Source organism: Prinia subflava, chromosome 4 (genome assembly GCF_021018805.1).
Source record: "Prinia subflava isolate CZ2003 ecotype Zambia chromosome 4, Cam_Psub_1.2, whole genome shotgun sequence".
NCBI lineage: Eukaryota > Metazoa > Chordata > Aves > Passeriformes > Cisticolidae > Prinia > Prinia subflava.
Genome location: NC_086250.1, coordinates 1,002,213 through 1,014,509, shown reverse-complemented (window position 1 = coordinate 1,014,509; position 12,297 = coordinate 1,002,213). Strand labels below are relative to the sequence as shown.

The 12,297-nt window shown below is 45.0% G+C and overlaps 1 protein-coding gene across 2 annotated transcripts in view; it reads right to left on the bottom strand.

The window, feature by feature from the left end:
* Positions 1-11,680, bottom strand: part of ADIPOR2 (adiponectin receptor 2) — a 46,105-nt gene extending 34,425 nt beyond the window's left edge. The window contains exon 1 of one of the 2 annotated variants that reach the window (XM_063395083.1): positions 11,521-11,680. The gene's annotated coding sequence lies outside the window, so the exon portion shown is untranslated. Of the gene's footprint in view, positions 1-11,181; positions 11,291-11,520 lie in introns of those variants that run through there. The other variant, XM_063395085.1, reaches the window with a different exon arrangement.
* Positions 11,681-12,297: the final 617 nt, after the last annotated feature.

Below are 12,297 nucleotides of genomic sequence, written 5' to 3'. Positions count from 1 at the left end.
ATGATTTTGGAAAAAAGGAGACACTGACAGGCTGTAAGTCCTAAGGAAAGTCAATAACCAGTGCTGTGAATTGAATACATCAGAAAAAGCAGAAGGAAAACCTTGGAGAACCTTCGACCTGCACAGATAACCAGGCAAGTCCTGACCAACGCAGATAAGCAAGCAGCTGCAGCTAAGTAAACAAGCAAGAAGTGAAACAACCCTTGAACTTATGAAATACAAAATCTGGTATCTATTTTTAATATGTGCTAGTTAATGTGTAATAGCTTGTAAGTTTTACATCACATTTTACACATTTAATAAATTATTTGAGAAGGTTTCCTTTGTGATAGGAAAAAAAACTTAGGTGAAAGCAGAGGTGACCATTCAAAACTGCAGCTAAGATTTCAGCACAGCACAAGGTTTCCTAATCTTTGTGTCTACAACAACAGCACCACTCCAAACAACAGTAAGAAAAAGTGAAGATACCAACCACTGCCTATCAACCAAGGTAAGGTCACACAAAGTTAGCAGATCAGGTTGGGTGGCCTCAAACACAAAAAAGTCGTTTTTGACACAGCAATAGGCAAACCTTGGAAATTTTTGCTCCAGGATGAGGATTCACAGGGAAAGTGGACAAATATACAGAGTAAATCCATGAATGGGTATTAAGCACACAAAGCCACCTTTAGCTCTAAAAAGCCCCGAATACCAGTGCATGTCTGTCTTATGCTGCTTGCACATTCATGCTTAGAAGCTATTTTCTTCCTTAGGGGATGGACATCCTCACTGAAAACTCCCTAAGAGAGTTCTCTGAGGAAGGACAGCAAAGGGCCTAATGCATACAAACAAAACAAAACACAGAGGGAGTCAAATTATTACGAGACAGAAAACCAAAAATTCTGCTGAAGAAAGGATGAGGGCTGAAACAGAAAATTTCCAAGGGATACCAGGCAAAGCACCCCAAGAATACCAAGAGCTCCCCAAAGGCATGCAAGAAGCCAGCAGGCACTACCCTGAGAGGCTCAGGGTTTTACATAAGAGGACAAGGGGACATAAAACCCTGCGGCTGCCAGGTTTCTGCCTTCTCCCCTGAATGGGCAGCTTGGCTGCCACTGGTGGGTGGCCCTGCAGCTTGGCCAGGCTTCACACTCCAAGGGTACAGCAGAAAGGTCAGGGACAGAGCACAGGGAAAGGCTGGGTTGGTTAGAGGTGCTGCAGCCTGCCACGTTTGGCACCTGCACATCAGGGCAGGGCACGTCAGTGAGCAGGGCCACGAGCACAGCTCCCACTCCCCAGCACACTGACAGAACTGCTGAGCACAAAGCTGCCTGGTCTCTGCTCCAGGGAGCTCTCGTCGCTCTGAGCACGGTGACACACAGGGCAGGAAACCGCGCAAGTGGAGCACAGGACGTGAAGATGTTCCTGCAGCAGGGCTTGGAGGCACACGGCTGGGTGGCACACAGCCTGCCTGGATTACACACAACAGGGGCTCAGGGGGTCTCAGGGGCAGAAGCCTAAGCAGCAATTCCACAATGAAGGCAGAATCCTGAGCCAGAAGTAGTTTTACTGCTCTCCTTTTAAAGCCCTCCTGGACTTTCAAATTTCAATGAAATTAACTTGCTTTTTTCCAGAGACTTAAAGAAATCAAAACACTCAGTGTGCCCCAATTTTTGTTCCTACATACAGATCAGATAAAATCTGTTAACTATTTTTGACTTCTTTCAGGGATAGTGTTTAAACTATCACACAGCAATTTGATGTCACTGATTTCCACTGACAAAAGTCAGAACAGTAGGTGCAAATGGAAAGGAAAAAACTAACAAAAAAACCCCACCCCACACAAAAAAACCCCAAACCCCAAACCCCAAACTCACAAAACTGAAAACCAAACAAAACAAACCCTTCAAAAATTGCTTGCTACAGTTTTCCTCCTGAAGGGGAGAAGAATGGCATCTTCCAGTCCTGTCTCTGACTGGTTTATATTCCCCTGCAGCTCACCTAAACAATCAACTCCAATTTGGAAGCCTCACCTGTCACACTGTAACCCTGTTACAGAAACATTCAAATTTCTTGTAAGCCTCGTTTCTGAAAAATACAACACAGAATAACGAAACAGATCTTGTACCTTCCACATGGAGTAACACACAGCAATTATCCTAACCACTGCAATAATTTTCCCCAGCACACCAAGTATTCCTGACTTTAATTTGCTCCTCCTCTCTCACAGATCCACTTCTCTCACCTCAAATTCCTCCCTGCTTCTTGATGTTTGTATTCAAGCTTGGGAAGTCCAAGATTCCTACAATAAAGATGTGTAATCAACAAAAAGGCTGTTTCTCTAAGAAAACTAAAAACTAGCTAATAAATTTACACATAGAGGGAAAAGAATCCAAAGAGTATGTGTCCCACACAGCAGCTTGTAAACATTTACATCACATTGGATGCCAAAATGCATGCACACATCTAAATTAACATCCTTCCATTTTTGTAGGCTCACTCACCCAGATAACTTTAACTCCACACAGTTACAGCTAAATTGCATAAAGATGCATCAGCACAAAACCAAGGAAAGCAGGAAATTTTCAACCATCTCCACTATATCACTCTCTACAAAATGTTCAACTTAACTGCAGATACCATATTTTATCCAAACCCTCTGCCAAACAAATCTCTGCCTCGGTACTTGTTCAAGCTGATTTATTACTGTCAAATACATTAATCTGCATGTTAATCCGCCTCAGGCCACTCGAAGTTAGTGAAAAGGGACCTTTGTCAAGCCATATAAAATGTTGCTTTTGGTCCACATGGGAGTTTGAAATCAGAGCTTGGGAGAGATCCTCTATGACATAAATATTACAGCATGAAAAAAGCAAGGAACGCAGAAGACTTTTCCTGTAATCCATTTCCATTTTCCCTGCTTCACTTCATGGCATGTTGCTAAAGCTTAAAAATTTCCCTAAATGAAGGCTGAGTTTATCTTAGGATCCTGTGTTGCTGGAGTTGTAAAGCACCAGCATGACAGCTTCAATCTGACATTCATTGCACTCCAGTGGAGGAGGGAAGGCTTGTAATTTATACAACCTACTTCATCCATACTGCAAGTAGTACACAAGACAGAAAATCTGGCTCCAACATTACACACACTACATTATGTACACTGAGTGCTGGTAATACTTCTGTACAAAGCCTTCCATCCAACAGCTTTAAACCTCCCCAGTTGCACGGCTTCCTTATCCAACATTTCCAACAGAAAGCAGAACTGGTTTTTACTAGCAGACCACTTGCTTCCTAATATAATCAATTCTCTAGACAACTTACCAGACGATCCAAGATTTCAGTACAAACAAATCAAAAGTTCAAAGATGAATACAGACTGCTGGGCAATCCCTGAAGAGAAGCAGTTTTAACATATACATCCTGCATGTTTGCTTAGCAACTGGATCATGAGCAGCACAATATATTGGTACTGGTCCATTACCTGTCCCGTCCCCTGAAGAAGCAGTCTTGAATGCAAGCAGCAGCAATGAGTATACGGCCCACCTTTCCTTTTTATGTTTGCCTAGTAATTAACTTTAAGTGCCAATAATTCTCAATTGCTCCATCACTGGCATGACTAAATGTCATTCCACGACAGGAATTATGCGACTATGCTTTGGTCAACCCCAAATACCGCCACTGTTACCTGTGACTCTGAATGTTGTAACAAATAACACGCTCATGAATTGTTCATTTATTACAAAGACATTACTTCCATTACTGTCCAATTCACAAGTCCCTTTGGCTTGAAATGAGAAAGTGTTACCTCAAAACAGGATCTTCGAGAAGGAAGCACTGAGCTTCAAGGAAGTTTTAATGGCTACATGTGATAGTCTCTCAAAATGTAAAGTGATTTCAGGTGGTAGTACAAGAACTACTGGACACATCACACTTACTGCTAAAAGAACAGAAATGTGGAATTGTGCCTTTTCAAGGATGGCCTTAGCCAACAGAAAACACTCATGTGAGTCTTGCAGGCAGATAAGCCCTCAGGCACTTGTATAATAATGAACCATTGAAGCAGAGCCAAGACATGAGTTTTCAGAGGAAAACAGTCATGGGTTCTGCGATCATGCTTTGTTTCTCACAATGACTTTACTGTGATGTGTAACAAGGGGCTGTTTGATCCAGTTCACCCATCCAGAAAAAGTCAGCTGGAAAGGGCTCACACGAAGGAATGAAAAACTAATGTGCTTTGAGAGCATCTTGTACCACCTTTCCAGCAGCACTTTCAGACTCTGCTGCTCCCAACCCAACGCGTGCCCTGCTTACTCCCAGTCCTGCAGAGCTGCACTGCCACATCAGCCCTGACCTTCTCTGAGTATTAGAGACTGTGGAATATCAGCTCGGACAGCCTTGTCCATCACCTCCCCTTGCCCACGCTGACCTGGAGCCCTTCCAAATCACTTGACACAACTGGCATTTCCACCAGCATCACGCGCTCTTGGGGCTTGGGACACAAACACTTCTGCCAGGGCTCTGAAACTTGGTCAGCTCCTCTTCCTGTCCATCAAGGACAAGCTTAGCCTAAAATCCAGTTTGCCTTGAAGACAGAATACACCCTACCCTTAAACTCTAGGGCATAGGTTCAAGGCCAATTTAGAAATGTTTTACAGACAAAGTAACTAAAACCAATAGACACCTCCCCAGATACTTTAGTAATATGTCACCTCCTACTGAATCAAAGATTTTTTTTGTAACCCATAAAGTTCTAACATTTTATTACTGACCTTCTTTCTTTACAGTCCTGGTTGATATACGAACGCCAGAACAAACATCTATGAAATATCCTAGCACAGAGAAAGAAGGCTTTAGCAAATTATACTCTGTGTTTCTGGAGGATGATCTAAAAAGGGAAAAAATAATTGGTGTGTATTTATATTTAAATAATATCATATTTATATTTAAATTTCCTGTTCTATACCAAAAATGTACTTGAAAATTGCCCCTTGAGAAACACCTTACAAATCGAGTCTAAGCTACCTAGCAACTTCCTTCCCTGCATTAGTGAAGCTCGTAAAAAGGAAAGGATTTTTATAAAACATCTATTATTGAACTATTTCTGTAATGCTGGAGATTTCACATGGTTGCCAATTATTAAAATGTGGCAGAGCAGGAAGTCAAAGAGCAGTTGCACTTAACTATGGACATTAAGATAACCATGACACAAGCCTTTTTCAGCCTCCTCCTTCTAGCTTGGAATATAAAAAGGTCAGAAAACCACTAAGTAAAGCTTTTGTTGACTTTGTTATGCTTTTCTTAACTCTCAGAAGATTCATCTCAGAAAATAATCCATTTTGCTCCCCACTGAAGGTACCGCAGGCATAAAGCCAATAGCTGGCACTTTGTCACCTTGCTACTTTAATAAAAATTATGAATAGACTCTTACTTTTATTTCTACAATCATGTTCCATTACAACAAAAAACTATTTGCCTAAAAGATTAATACTGAGAACAGCTGAACATTGCTGTGACCAGCCTTGCAATGCCATATGCCATTCTAGGGAATACACAGACACACAAATAATTCTTAAACTAACACAATTTGCAAAGCACATTGTTCTTCACTAGCAAATCACCTGTATCATCTCATAACATCTGAAATACCACATCCCACCACCACTAACTTACCTCCACAGCTTTTGTATTTGTCTAAGTAACACATGCCCACAAATTCCAGCCATGGAGACCAACACATAAATTAAAGCATTAGGGAACAGAAAAAGTGAATCCTTCCATTTACACCAGGGAATGGCAACTGCTCAGCCTCAGGAGCAGCCCACCAGGAAATGCAGTGCAGAGCTCTTCATGACAGAACCATACCTAAGCTGTCAGCTGAGAGATGCTGAAATGCGTGTGACTCTTCACCCCAGGTCCCACTAGCCAGCCACTTCCTTGTTCCAAATGCTGAAATCCCTTTCCCTGCAGCTAAAAGCCTGCCAGGACCCTCAGGACTGAGATACAGCCAGTCTCAGCTGTACTCATCTTTGCACTGCATGGCTTTTGCAAATAGCTCCCATTGCTGTTCAGGAGACACAGACACCTTTCTACTACAAGCAAGAGTTAAGGATTAACTTACTGAATTTTACCACCAACTAAAGGAATTTTACCATGCAGATTTAATCTAAGTAGCCAGAGTTGGCATTTGCTCTCGAAAGCTTCTACTCAGATACCTCATTTCCATCACATGTTCTGCAAAAACCAGCAACAATGTACAGACATATCTCATCTTAAAGTCCTTATCATAGTTACACCTCCCAAAATCTAGTACCACCTACCGAATAGTTTGAACAAGAAATCTAAGGAGCACAAGTGCCGTTAATGAAGTCTGCAGAATTACATGAAAAAAGTATTTCATACAGCAGGAGGGCCCATGGCTCGTTCCCTCCAGGAACAGCCTGTTACTCAAATATCCATAAACATCCAATTTACTAACACACACTTATGACAACACTTTGAGAAAAATCAAACTTGACAAGTAAAAAACATCCATCAGTAAGGAGCTAAAACAGGAACCTCGCCAGAATGCTGCCATTAAAACAGAGAAAAGCCCACTAAAGGCTCCTACCACCAAAATGACCCTTATCTAGAAGCTGTAGAACTGCTTAACACATCCAGTGATTGCCCAAAAAATTCCACAGCACATAAACTGTCATCCTCTAGACCTACACAGAACAGCACAATTGACCTTGGCTTCAAACAAAGAATGGCAGTCTCTGCAATCCTCTAAGCAGATGGAACAACACGCTGGGGGAAAAGAGCATTTAATTTGGTTAAGAAGAGAAGGAGGAAAACTAGACGAACAGATATGAGAAGTGGCTTTGGTGTACTTGTGATAAAGCAGCCCAGTGACACCTTATCTCTGAATGCATGCAGATGATCACAGATATCCTTAGAAAAACAGCCATTCCACAACAACAAACCACTCTGGCAGACAGCTAGACTCTTACAGGATCTCTTCAAATACAGGCAAAGTTAGAATGTTATGACACCTATATCTGGTGTACTTTTGGTTTTCACCATTAGGGGAGAAACATGAACGTTTAGCATTTTGAGATAAAATACCAGCAGAAAGAAGAGACTAAAACAGGGCAAAGAAAAAAACAAAAGTAGTAGCCTTTCCCTAGCAGGTTTGCAATGCACTTAGATGTGCTGGCAGCACACTGAAATACCCACTCTGGGGATTCAGATATGACTTTCAGCCCATTCTGCAAGTAAATTGTCTTCTCTCTTGCCTACTGCTGTCTAAAGGTACCTCAGAGCCAGTGATTACAGCTCTGCCTGTTCCAACACTTTCCTCCTGTAAATAGTGCCTGCCTATTTTCTGTTCTCACAAGGGCTTAATTAGTCCTGTTCACAGAGCGCTACAGCAGCTGGCACATCCCAGCAGACTCTACTGCATTTTCACAGCTATTGAAATCCATCTGAACCATGCAGCAAATTTCTCTGCACTAACAATTACGTGTCCTGCGAAATTTACATCCACCATACATTTAAAAACCCCTTTCTGCAGTCAATTTAACCACAGGACAGCCCTGAGGTGTCCTAAAATCACTGACACGCATGCAGCTCACAGAAGTCCAAAGAATCCTGCCTGGTCAGAAAAAGAGAGATCCTAAAATCACTGACACACATGCAGCTCACAGAAGTCCAAAGAATCCTGCCTGGTCAGAAAAAGAGAGATCCTAAAATCACTGACATGCATGCAGCTCACAGAAGTCCAAAGAATCCTGCCTGGTCAGAAAAAGAGAGATCCTAAAATCACTGACACGCATGCAGTTCACAGAAGTCCAAAGAATCCTGCCTGGTCAGAAAAAGAGACCCTCTCCTCCACCAACACAGCAGCAGAGACCTGCATCTCCAGAATACATGAGTAACCATGTTAAATCAGAAAGCAAAATGCTACTTAGACATATAATATTTGCTTTTCATATTTCTGAGCACCTTAATTTTGCCAACTCGCTTCAAGTTGTTTGCCATTTGTCAAATCAAGCAGCATAAGCAGTGTGGCACCTCCTCTCCTGAGAGGGGCTGCCCCCTTATCCCCACCGCAGCTGCCACATCCCAAGTGCTGAGCAGCCCTCTGCAAACACAAAGTCTGCCACCCTGTCCTGAAAGGGAACCTCGAGCTTCACCGTCAAACTGGGCTAACACTCTATTTCTATGTCAAACCATTCAGAGAAACTTTCCTGGAAATATATGTAATCACCAGGCAAGCTCAGTTTGACATGATGGTAAAAGTCTGCATCTCTCACTCCAGAGGTTGTTCTCTTCAAAGCTCTGTAACAGGAGCTGTGTGAAAACAACTCACCTCCTGCTTATTATTAGCTTACACACTGATCTGCAGCATCCTGCTTCAAAAGTCAAATGTTCCAGTAGTAGGAGCATATTCAAATAAACAAATGGAAGTTAAAAACGCTTTCAGAAATCAGTTTTCTGAAGAATCAGAACTAGCATCTTATTTGTTTCCATATTCTTAATTTTTGAAAACCAGTTCTTTGTTAAACTTGTCTTGACAAACAGAGTGCTTTAAAAAGCAGTCACCACGCTAAGCACAACCAGCTGAAATATACCTTGTAAAAAGACAAGGCATTTAAAACAAATTCTATCAGAAAACAATAGTTTAAAATAATAGTCCTCCCCTCAAACACTGTCCCAAATACTTTTTCACAATCACCATTATCTTGTGTAATGTCTTTTCAAATCTATGAACACCGTCTGTCAGAAAATTCACTGAATGACTCAGACAGACACTTTCAAATCACAAATACTCAAAACTGCTATTTCCATCTCAGAACTACTTCTGCTCGAGGATTTGAATTGCTGATGGCATAGTAATCCAACGAAGTTCCCTTATCAAGATTTTCCTCATGCACAAATAGCATGTCCACTGACGAAAGCAAGCCTTGTTGCTTTGCACAGTGTCTTGGACAATATGGTTATGCAATCCAAAACCTGTAAAGCTGGCAAAAATTTTAGTGCCTAATACTGAGTATCTTTCGTACATGAATGCTTGACACAGCTCCTTGAACATGCAACTGAAGACTTGAGATAACAGCAGAGATCCAAGCATTAAAATCACTGGCATTACATGCCCCGCCAATTCCCATTAATTTTCCTTCATCACAGATCTACAGAAACGCTTGCCTAGAGCAAGCACAGGCTTTCCAAAGCCCAGCCTTCTAATCCCGTGTCCAGGAGTCAGGCTTAAAGTCTGAATCTCACCCACACTGCCACAGCCACTGGTCACTAGCCAAACTAGCAGCAATGTCACCAAATCCGACTCCATCAGGGCAAGGACGGGGCTAAGGGGGGATGGAAAGCCCCACGGATCTGGATCTCTAATCTCCTTAAGATAATCTAAGCTCCTATACCCATGGCATTTCAAATCTATATTCGAAAATATACATATAATATATAATAATCTGTTGGAGAATTTTTCACCATGAAAGGTTTTGCTTGAAGAAGTACGGCAAAAATACACTCTTGTCCTTCACACCACGTTATGTTTTCATATCTGATTTACACTCATTTTGAAAACCTGGGCTGGGTTGGGATGCAGCTTTTAGCTCCTCCAGCACTTATTCTGATTCAGTTTTCCACATTAGCAACTATCCTCCATGGCTTTCACAGCAAAGCTGCCAACAACCTTATTCACAACCACATTTAGTTGTCAGCTCAGACAAGGGAATCGTTTCTGTATTTTATCAACTAATCTTACACTTCCAACACAAGAATGACCTTCTTTTAAACTGCCTACTAGCACACATTTACAGTCTTCATACAGGTTTAAATGTCACAGAACAGATGAAGTTCACACATTACTAATAAGTTATCCCTATAATGCAAGAACCACAGCATGAAATCTTCTTAACTGCAACTGGCTGGCAACCCTACAGGAAAAGAAAAAAAGCCAACTCAAAACACAAACTTCCTCTCTCCAATAAACAAGGCTAGCTGACAGCCAAAGATAACACGGAAAACTGGCCGTGGTTCACGAGTGTGCTGCACCCATAACTCCATGACACAACACCTACTTCTGTTGATCACAAACATATTTTCCCCTGTTACAGCAGCTACCACTAATCTGAAGTAGACTCAACAAGGTCCTGCAGCAAACAAGCACCTCCACACTGAAGTACTGCAAAAAGGCCTCTGAAGTCTGTGGATTTTTGCAACAATTCTGAGAGAGCACACAGCTCTTCCCTGACTTCCAGAACAGACCTGTGAAGACCAGAGGCAGGACGGAGACAGAAATCGGATACTCCCTGACACTGACTACAGCCAGGGAGTGAAAACAAGAGTTTAAATTACACTCTAACACATCAACTCTCCAAAGCAGCTTATGCCAAGAAGGGTTTGCCCAGAGGGCCTGGCCAGTTTCATAAAATTGGATCCATTTTTAAAAATACACAACAAATGGTTGTGATACACAGGACAATTCAGCTGCCTGAAAAACTTCAGTGCTGCATGAAGAACACAAAGTTTCTTCAAACGAGGGGTAACATCTAAAAGCTTTTCTGCTGTGGGACAAGTGCATGATAGTTTACATACACAAAGTGACAAAGCCCGTTTGACCAAAAAAAAGTTATAATATTAATGGTTTTCTCAAAACAAATGAGAAACATCTACACACATCTACTGAAGCCACAAAATCAACTGACTTGTAAGGCTACGACAAACACAAAAAGAAACTAACTCTGCTTGAAAACCCCAGCAAAGAACAACAGCTGTCATCTCTTCTTTGTCTTCCAGGCGATTACCATATGTTTCAACGTCTTTGTTGTTCATCCCAAGCAAACAAGAGATGAATACCTGATTCTCTCAGGAAAAAAAAATAAAAAAAAAAAATAAACCACACCAACAAAACTAAAACTTTTTTTAAAGTTTCTTCTGATGCCACTTGAGAATATCCAAACTGTGGTTTACCCTAATATCAAATATTTATATTACATTATCTACTGCTGGTAACTCCAGTGTTTATAGATATATGCACTTAAAAACACTCTGCTGGTAAAGGAAAAAAAAAAAAGTTCCCATATTGTGCAAGCGGAGGAATTATTATTTATATTGCCTCCATAAGAAGATTTCAGGCGCAGCAGCAGATTTCCCTGCCCTGACAAGCAACAAGTGCAGGGAAGGCTATAAACAAGCCCCACTTACGGTGCTCTTGACCCACTTAGAGCGCTCCCCTGGCCTAAGGCCTCCCCCCGCGGCCGCGCTCCCGCCGTGCCCCGGAGCCGCCCGGCCGCCCGTGGGCTCCGCTCGCCGCCCCGGCCGCCCCCGGGGCCCGCCCGGGCCCGGAGCAGGCAGCGCCCTCCGCCGCCGCCCCGCCCGGCACCCCCGCCCCGCCGGCAGCGCCGCCGGCCCGGCCCGGCCCCGCCGCGTCCCTCCCGCCGCCCCCGGCGGCCCGGCCGGGGACCCCCGGCCCCGCGGGCGGCGGCCGGGCCGCGCAGCCCCCGCGGAGCGCAGCGGGGCCGCGGCTCCCCGGCGCTCGCTCACCTGGCAACGGCCGGCGGAGCTGCTGCCGCCGCCCCCGTCCCGCGGCCGCCGCTGCCGCCGCCCGCCCGGCCCGGCCGCCGCCTCCTCCGGCCCTACGGCGTCACCATCGCACGAGGCCGCCGCCGCCAATGCGGGACGCGCCGGCGCGGCTGCGCGCCCGCAGCGGAAGGGACGCGGCGGGCCCGGGCCGGGAGCGCGGGAGGCGGGGCCGCGCAGGCGCACGGGCGGGGAGCGGGGAGCGGGGAGCGGGGAGCGGGGAGCGGGGAGCGGGGAGCGGGGAGCGGGGAGCGGGGAGCGGGGAGCGGGGAGCGGGGAGCGGGGCCGGGAGCGGGGAGCGGGGAGCGGGAGCGGGGAGCGGGGAGCGGGGCCGGGAGCGGGGAATGGGGAGCGGGAGCGGGGCCATCCCCTCGCTCCCGGGAACAGGACCATGCAGTCGCTGGGGACAGAGCTCCGAGAGAGCGGGCGCAGCCCTGCGGGCAGACACCACCCCGATAGCTACACCGGGGCACCGAGAGCCGTGTCCACTCTCCTTCAACACCTCCAGGGACTCCACCGGCTCCCTGGGCAGCCCGTTTCTTCTTCTGTCAAAAAGTTCTTCCTAATATCCAAGCTAAGCCTTCAGCTGGCGCACTCCAAGACTGTGTGCTCTGGTCCTGTCGTGTTCCCTGGGAGCAGAGCCCGATGCCCACCCGGCTGCTCCCTCCTGCAGGGAGCTGGAAGGAGCCGTAAGGGCTCCCCTGAGCCTCCCTTACTCCACGCCAAGCACCCCCAGCCCTC